Here is a 9,527-nt window from a genome sequence, read left to right as displayed (position 1 = left end):
ATATATATATATATATATATATGCTCTAATTATTCAAGAAATTGTGATGATAATCGTTGTTAATACTTAATACAACTGAATTTCTCATAGGGTATGGTCTTACTAACAATGGCTGTGTCCCTTGAGTCCTTGAGGCCAACCTGCAACAATGGCATATGTAACAAAGCATCACATTCTCAGATAGCCTTCTTCTATTCATCTCTTTACATAATTGCCATCGGTGCTGGAGGGACGAAGCCGAACATATCGACCTTTGGGGCAGATCAGTTCGATGATTTTGATCCAAAGAGAAGCAGCTCAAGGGATCATTCTTCAATTGGTGGATGTTCAGCTCGTTCTTGGGTGGTCTAATGGCAACACTAGGCCTTGTGTACATACAGGAGAACTTAGGGGTGGGGGGTTAGGGTTATGGAATCCCCACAGCAGGGGTTGATGATCTCATTGGTGATATTCTATATCGGCACACCGAATTATCGACACAAGGTCAAGAAGACGAAAAGCCCGGCGAGGGAGATGATCAGAGTATGGTTAACCGCTTTCGCTAACCGGAAACTCAATTTGCCGCAAAACCCATCTGAGCTCTATGAGCTTGAGCATCAGCATTATGTGGTCACTGGCAAGAGGAGAGTGCATCACACCATGGCCTTCCGGTGAGTGATCTCTTCGTTGACTGACTTTGACCAAAAGTCAAACTTTAGTCAAACCTCTGAAAAACTCTTTTGACTGTAGGTTTCCTAGACAAAGCAGCAGTGAAAGCAGAAGGTGGCACAACTACAACACCACCATGCACAGTAACACAAGTAGAAGAAACCAAGCTTTTGGTAGCCATGGGACTCATTTGGTTGGCAACCCTAATTCCCAGCACCATTTGGGCACAAGTGAACACTCTATTCGTCAAGCAAGGGACAACCTTGGATCGCGACATCGGCAATGGCTTTCGTCTTCCTGCCGCCTCCCTCGGAAGCTTCATCACAATCTCAATGCTTCTCTCCGTCCCTCTCTACGACCGTTACTTCGTCCCCTTCATGCAACGCCGCACCGATAACCCTAGAGGCATCACTCTCCTCCAACGCCTCGGCACCGGCTTCGGCTTCCATATCATCGTCACCATGGTGGCCTACATCGTTGAACTCAAACGAATGCACGAGATAAAATCTCACAATGTTAATGGTCCTAAAGACATTGTTCCAATGAGCATCTTCTGGTTATTACCACAATATGTGCTATTAGGTGTCGGAGATGTGTTCCATGCCATTGGATTACTAGAGTTCTTTTATGACCAATCACCAGAGGACATGCAAAGCCTTGGAACAACCTTCTTCACAAGTGGGATTGGAGTAGGGAACTTCCTCAATAGCTTGCTAGTGACACTGGTTGATAATGTGACAAGAAAAAGGTGGTGGAAAGAGTTGGATAGGGAACAACTTGAATGACTCACACTTGGACTATTATTATGGATTCCTCATGACATTATCAGCAGTCAATCTAGGCTTGTTTTGTTTGGATATCTAGTAAGTATGTTTTACAAGAAGGAGAGCTTGGAGGTGGATGGTGGGAAGTTGGCCATGAGTAATAGTAGTAATAGACAAATGGAAGGAAAGGCTATTATTCCATTGGATACATCCTCTTTAGGGTTGCAAGTGTGAAGATTTACTTCACAGAGATGAGTCTTGTTTATGTACTTCTTGTTGGGTTGTAGATGCTATGTGTGTGAGCATAATAATGCGTAAGCATTGGTTCCTTTGAGAAAAATGGGATATAAATAAATATATGGCCTCTCTTGTAGATAAGCTTGTTTTTAGCTTTCCTATTGGACCACTTAGATATTCTTCAATGTCACTTGTAATATATATAACTTTATAAAAATCAGTATTTGTATAAAAATTTATAATATATATAATGTTTGAAATTATTTTTTTGGCAGAAATATTGAACCAAAAAATGTTCAAATATGAGTGGATTAATGTTAATAAGAATAAATATTTATAATTAAATTTATGGTGTGCATACTTTATATCCATAACAAAATAGTAATGTTCTTTTTATCATTAATAAAAAAAGGAATTTAATTCGATCTTTCCTCTAGCAACCTTAAGCATCACCTTTTGATCTAATGAATAAAATTATAGTTTATGGTTTATTTTTTTAATATATCCCTAAAAATATCCTCCTCCACTCAGTAATACCCTTCGTATAGGTTCCCAATCATTGGTACTTTTTTTTTTTCATTCTCCATTCCTTTCCATCATGCACCTCCCACTCTGTTGGGTGAACCAAGGGTTGTATACAAAAAACCTCTAAGGCCTTATATGCCCCCTAAAACCTATATGTAAAAATTGTCGGTGACTTATTTAAAAAAATATATATACCATCATTATCTTTTATATGCATATTTTTGACTGTATGTGTATTTGTCCTGTTTCAATAAAAACTTATTTATAAAAATTTATGTGCTTATTAAAGATTTGCTAAGCCAATAGTTTAGTCTATTTGGCGTCGGTCCCTTTACATGGGGCTGTCGCTCAAGTGTCGAGCGTGCGCCTCGAGCTCGATCCCGCTCTCATGTGAGCATGGGGCAGACAGTTCGGTGGTGGCTGCTACGCGTGTTCGCTCACGGGTCCCATGACATCACCTCTCAAAGATTTTTGTTAATTTTCGTTGTAATTTTTAAAATTAATATCTTGAACATATTTTTTTAAATTTTAACATGTTTTATTATTTTTTAGGTACTTTATATAAGCTATTATAAACACAAACGTTCATATGCAACACGCACTGATACTATGTTTTAGGTAAATCTCATTATCAGCACTTTACATTAAAGAAATATACACCACTATAGAAGATAACTTAGGAGTGATATTATATTAATTTTTAAATTTCAATAATTTCACAACTTGACTTATCCATGGGCTAGGCCAGGTTGGGGCCAAGCTAAGTCTATAATTACTAAATTTTAAGTTTGTCCAAACTAGGCCAGAAAAAATGGATCTTAATTTTTACCATACAAATTTAATGATTTCTAACAAGGCACTCTCAAGCTCACCCAAATAGGTTTTTCGTCAAATAATATATAAGTTATAAAAAAATAACAATAATATTAATCTATAAACATGACCAAATAGTATTCTACAAAACACTTTAAAATTAAAATACCAACTATACATCTTTATTCAATTACAACAACTAAAATTCAAACCATTATAATCAATGACAATTAATAATAAATATATATTATATATGTATATTTAAAACTAATTAATAAATAATTAATGGCAATTCAAACCATTATATATAAGTATATATAAAACTAATTAATAAATATATTTTATAATTTGGGGTCAGGTATGATTTTTAACAATAAAAACCAAATCCGGTCAATTTTTAAAATAGTCTCTATTTTTGTTCAAGACACGGTCATTGGTATTTGTCAAAGCCTTTTTAATTTTTGAGTGGGTTTTCGGAATTGGATGGGTAACCCGGCACTTGGACAAGTCTAATGACTCTAATCACAACTTGCCCATAGTTATAGCCTTCTAGGGATTAGGGGACCTACAGGAATTCCCCAATCTACAAAAAATCAGTAACTAGATGGGACGTGAAAGGAAGGCCAGTCACCATATGTCTCCATCCCCCATGCTAAATAACACTAAAATTATAAAAAAGCATATCTTTCCTCCAGTTTTTAAAATACGTATGATTTATTAAAATAATCGTTGTTTTACTGATATCGAGTCGAGATCTATCGATTTCTCTATCTTGATTTCACCAAATTATATAAAATGAAGAGTAATATTTATAATTCAAAAAAAAATACATAAATTCAAGAGAAGGATAGTTTAATAATTTGGTTTATTTTTATGTTAATTTTTAGATAATTTAATCTGATCTTTAATTAAGTATGCTGACGTCGCTTAAAGCAACGTGTATTTAGAAATGGAGGGAGGCGGTTAATAATATTTTTGTGAAAATTAACTACGGATCCCTCATATTGCTTCCCAATTCATAACCATAGGGAGCTTTTGTTACTAGTGATATAGTTCCACTATAAAAATACTTTATAAAAATTTTTATTGCTCAAGGTTCAAAATACGTTTAGATATAATTGTTTTTAAAAAAATAAATTGATGGTAGATGTAAGTTTGTAAGCTAATACTTCCACCCGTTGATTGAGTCCATATAAACCGAACAATCAATTTTTCGATAATACGTACAACCCTCATCCATGCTTTGTCTATTTTATTAAAAAAAAAATGAATTACAGAAGTGGGAATTCATTGGCTCGTTTAAGGTGAGTCCGTAACCCTCCTCTAACTAAATTTTGATAAAAATGTGAATATGTAAGTTTTTTTTAATGATTGTTATTTATCTTAATATTATAAAAATTAAAAATATAAAATATATAAAAATCCAAAATTAGGGACTGGAAATTATAAAAAGACTGTTGGATTTATTAGAAAAAAATTGTAAACAATGGTTACATTTACATTAATATCAAGAGAAATAATAATAATTAGTGGAAATTGCCACCCTAAGTTTGCAATATTGCCAAAAACCCACATTGGTTTTGCATACTCGCAAAAAGCTAGGCACTAAAAGCTACATGTTTTTCGAACCACAGCGTATAACGGATGTCAGCGGGTGATTTTCAAATTTTACGGGCGAAAATGCCCTGCATGAGGGAGTCGTGCTGCGACCAGTTTCGTGATTTGAGAGGAAGTGGGGGTGGGGGGTGGGGGAGTTGTCTCTACAAGCCACGTCCTCTGTAATTTCAGCTTTTCCACTCCCACGGTACTCTCGAATGAGAAGTCACTGAAGTAGTTGGCGTTTCAGTGAGTTTGCAATCTAAGGTATTGAGTATGGTTTTATGTTAATTATTTTTGATTTACAAAGAAAGATTCTTGGTTTTTGTTTGTGTACATGTTTTTGTTGGAGGATATTGAAGTCTACGGGAGTTTCTCGGTGAGGGTTTTTGTTGATGACTGCTAGGCGATTTCTCGGCTAGGGTTTGTTTTGTTTTGTATTTTAGATGCACGTATACACTATCAAAATAGTTTTTCGATTGTTATGATTTGTGTAATATTGATAATGTATGTTTCCCCTTTTCATTTGATATGGTTGCGGTTTTCTAGAATGAGGGTTTACGTTTAAGAAATGAGATGTTACTGGTTTGAATTTTTGTTATCTTTGTTTAAGTATTGTTGTCTACATTTAGAAACTAGGTCTTTGTTTAACAAGTGATATCTCTGTTTAAGAATTGAGAGGTTCTTGTTTAAAAACCTTATATTTCAGCTTAAACATTTATGAATCTTTGACTTGTTAAATGTGTTGTTATTGTCGTGAGGATTGTGATTATGGCGGTCGACCTAGTTAATGGGTGATGCTATTTGAGCCGGTGAGTGGAGACCTTAGTGAATTGAAAGATAACATGACCCCTCGACAGCACTGGGAGATCATCAGAAGGACATAGTTTTTGACAGCGTTTGAGATGTGGAAGCTATATTCGAGAGGGCCCTTCTTTATTCTCTATTGCAAAGAGTGCGATGGCCGCTGATAAATTCGGGATCGGGGAAAAGTCTGGCGGGTTTCGGGGCCTCGAGATGTGGCCCTCGTTCTGGAGTACGCGTTGCGATGACGGCCTTGATCGTGTTTCGGAAAGAAGAAAACACTGCTCGGCGTTGAGGTATTTATCAAAACCTACGAGAGGCGGAGACTCCGTCAGAGCGCTCTTGTCGCGACTTGTTCGACGAGAGGGAGAAGAAGAAAATTTTGTCAAACTCACGATGGTGTACCTTGTGGAGTGCAGTCCTCTTTCGATACATCATGCTCGGTTACGAACTAGATGGGTTGATTATGTCGATTATCTACCGCTCGTGGGGGCGATACGACATAGGCGCGAGCGGCGCACAAGTGGCTTATGGAGGACGTTCCACTGACGACACTTTCGAGTGCAAGATAGATCGCTGGAAGAAGACCAGACACGGGTATATTAAGGGTTTGCTCGGTCGCGCTTAACATCGGGGTTTCTGGTGACCCAGAAGCCAGAAAAGAAAGTGCATTTGGCGAGATCCCAGGATCTTTGTGCTACGGTGAAAGTACTTTCAGGAAGCAAGCGGCGATAGAAACCGACTTGTAATCGCTCGAAGGAAAAATAGGTAATAAATCATGACATGATGTTTAGCAAGTCTTTAATGATTAAACATATTATTTAGCGTTTAACTTTATTATTCTCAGTTTAAAATTTATTCAGTAAAAGGTTTAAAATATTTTGTTCTCCGTTTAAATATATTCTATAATATTTAAATATATAAATATTCTATTTAAATATAGTTTTTTTATAGTTTAAAAGCTGAATGATTTATTTGAAAATTTGTTGGTTTACATATGTTAGTTTCTCGAGTGGTTCCAGCGAATCTTTGAAGAAGAAATATTTGTTGGGGAATCGGCCAAGCGGATGGATGCTATTGCTCTGAACCACTTGCTCGAAGGAAGGATGAGAGGCGACCTCTATCGTGCGGCGCTCGGCGCCATTCTCTATTTCCGACCCACCATGCGCATGTCGTTCCTCGGCCGAGGAGCCCTCTCGCCCGCCCTTGATTGCAGCAACCCACCCGGCGGCGACAGCGCCAGGTCCCCGATTGTGGCGGCCCACAGACCATGGCGGCCCACCAGCGGCACTAGGCGAAGATGTGACTATAACTCTTATGCAGGCGTACCAGATATTGATGATCGAGTTTCCCCGGCTTATCGCTCGGGTTGGCCTGGAAGGACGTTACGATCCCGATGCGTCGTCCCTCGAAAATGAAGCACCGGGGACCCGAGCAGGTGTCTGGAATTTGCAGCGAGCGACATCATCGGGGTGGTCGTTCCAAAGGCGACCACATTCGAAGAGACTTGCGAAAAAGAGGAGAGCAATCATGCCTCTGTCTCCACCGTCGGTGACGATGAAACAATACTAACACCATCGTGGTGGTGATCTTGTATTCTTGAGTCATCACGTTGATGACATGGTCGTGGCGATGGAGGAGATCGTAGATGATGTTGCCGCTTGCAGTGATTGAGAAGATCGTTTACTCTCTTGTTAACGAAATCCCGACCGGTGGAGATCGGTGACGGCGTCTGGCGTCGAAAGATGGACACAATCCCTGAAGAACAAGAACAAGCTAAGGGTGTGTCTCCCGTTGATGCTGTTGCCGTGGCCACGGTTGAGAAGATCGTTGAATCACATTGCTGCGTGGCCGGCGATCTGCGCATCGAAGCGAGACAGCGATCCGCAACAAGCAAGAAGCGTGTAAGGATATATGCGGGTTAATCTTTAGTCGTCCCAGCATCGAGCCGGACACGATCCCACAACAACAACAACCATGTAAGGATATGTCTGCGGTTGATCTTTGTCGTCATCCCGCGTCAGAGGAAGATCTGCTGGTGTTGAACACCGTCGAGGCTCAACAGCGATTGCCGCGTAGATGACCCCGACCAAAGCAGCGAGAGATATGATCGAGGCCCGATCAAAAATTAGACAAAGCGGCTCGGGAAAAGTCTTTGTTCAGAAGAATAAAAATGGGTTGGTCGATCGCGTCTTAACAAATATGAGCGAGGGAGTTGATGAGGATCTTCCCTCAACTCACCCCATGGATAGGTAAGTTTAAAGTTTTTATGATAGTGTTTAAATGTTTATATATTATCACTTTAATTTATCTATTTAACGTTTAATTATTTATAATATCATTTGAAAAATTGTCTATATCATTTAAATAGTTACAATATGGTATAATTATATACGTTATCGTTTAACCTCGACGCATCGTGTGGAAGAATAGACATCGTCGCCATCAGCAGGGATAAACTATACACTCGCTTGAGGGAAAGGAGATAGTCAGTAGAGCGATGTGATGGGACGCTTTCATTGTCATAATACAAAAAGTCGTTGAAGCAGAGTCATATCCTTACAAGAAGCGCGCCTCCATCACCATGACCCGTGGCGTTGTTTATGTGTCAAAGCGAGACGACGTGTACATGAAACCACTATGGTTATGATCGGAGATCTTTGTGCCTTGACTTGCATGAAAGTTCAAAGTGTCATCCTCCAGATAATCATGAATGAGCCACTTCCATATATAGTCGTCCCTTGACAATGATAAACAAGAATAATAAGCATTATTCTTCATGCTGCGAGATGCGATAAAGACTCGTTTTGACATGGTAAGTTCTTTAATAAATTATGTCCGATTAATAGTGTTTAGTATTTAATCGGGTATTCTAATCTCAACTTGTATATCTCGATGACGGAATCTATTCGACATTTGTGTCGATATGGAGTTCGGTGAGTCGGCGACCTCAAAGTACCCACTAGTTCACGACATGGAAACCCCGACTGACAAAAACAAGGAGAGTGTTGATTGCGCCATCTATGTCATGCGGTTTATCGAGCAATTACTCGCCGATGAGAAGCTACGACTACCATGAGCAGAGCGTCCCTTACTGAGATTAAAGTATGTTTCCCGCATACTTAAGGGAGGGAGGGCGTCCATGAAAAGGAAGCGGGTTGATAAATCCTAGTTTCTGGGTTTGATATTTCAAATGTAAACCGGGTCAAATGTAATTCATTGTTTTTGTTTTTCGAAGAACATTCATATATATCTCAATGTAAATTTTTTTGTTTGTTTTCAATTGTAAAGTAGGTTAAATTTCAATTCGGGTTTTCATTTCATTGTTTAACTTACGATGTCATTGTTTACCTTTCGGTTTCATTGTTTAAATTTACCAATCATCGTTTTAAATATCGATTGTGAAATGTTTAAAATTATAGTTTCTCTTTTTAAAAATGACACATCTCTGTTTAAATAAATCGTTCATCTGTAAAGAATAAGAGTTTATCTGTTTAAATATGAAAAGTTGCCACTCAATTCGAGTTTGTTTCACTTTAGAAAATCGGCTTATTTACAATGCTTAGTCGGCGATAGTTTCATTGCAAGATCTCACGATTGTGGCAGGATCCGTGGCGTGATGATGTAACTTCGTGGACATCAAACAGCTTGTGACTCGATCCTTCTTTCGTCTAGGGGACGCCTAGGTCGCCTTTCTGACATCGCGGTCGATCTGAAGCGAAAGCTCACGATTTCCGTCGAAGGCTTGTCAGTCGTCGGGTATGGGGAATATAACTTCCTTATATGCCGGGTTTGTAATTGTCGACGGTGAAGTAGCCGCTAATAAATCGATGAACGTTGGTGGTCATGCTGCATTATTTGCGAGTCATAGCGTGTTTGCGATGGATACTATAAACTTGCCACCTTCGACATGAACAAATTACGATGGCAAGATCTCTGAGTTCTCTGCAGCTGGTCGATCACTTCGTAACGATCATCGACATAACGACCAACACGAAGATTTCGGCTATCCTCGACAATTATCTCTACCTTCGAATGTATATGCGGGCGTAAGTAGGGTCTCCCATTTGTTAAGCTTGCTCACGGCGGTTTCACATAACATACGCATCAACTTGAATCATCAAAGCCAAGGTTAAACAA

The 9,527-nt window shown here is 38.8% G+C and overlaps 1 pseudogene; it reads left to right on the top strand.

Moving 5' to 3' along the window:
• Window positions 1-432: 432 nt before the first annotated feature.
• On the top strand, window positions 433-1,696 carry LOC120278897 (annotated as a pseudogene).
• The last annotated feature ends 7,831 nt before the right edge of the window (window positions 1,697-9,527 follow it).

The sequence above is a fragment of the Dioscorea cayenensis genome, chromosome 16 (assembly GCF_009730915.1).
Source record: "Dioscorea cayenensis subsp. rotundata cultivar TDr96_F1 chromosome 16, TDr96_F1_v2_PseudoChromosome.rev07_lg8_w22 25.fasta, whole genome shotgun sequence".
Lineage (NCBI taxonomy): Eukaryota > Viridiplantae > Streptophyta > Magnoliopsida > Dioscoreales > Dioscoreaceae > Dioscorea > Dioscorea cayenensis.
This window is presented reverse-complemented; position numbering and strand designations above follow the sequence as displayed.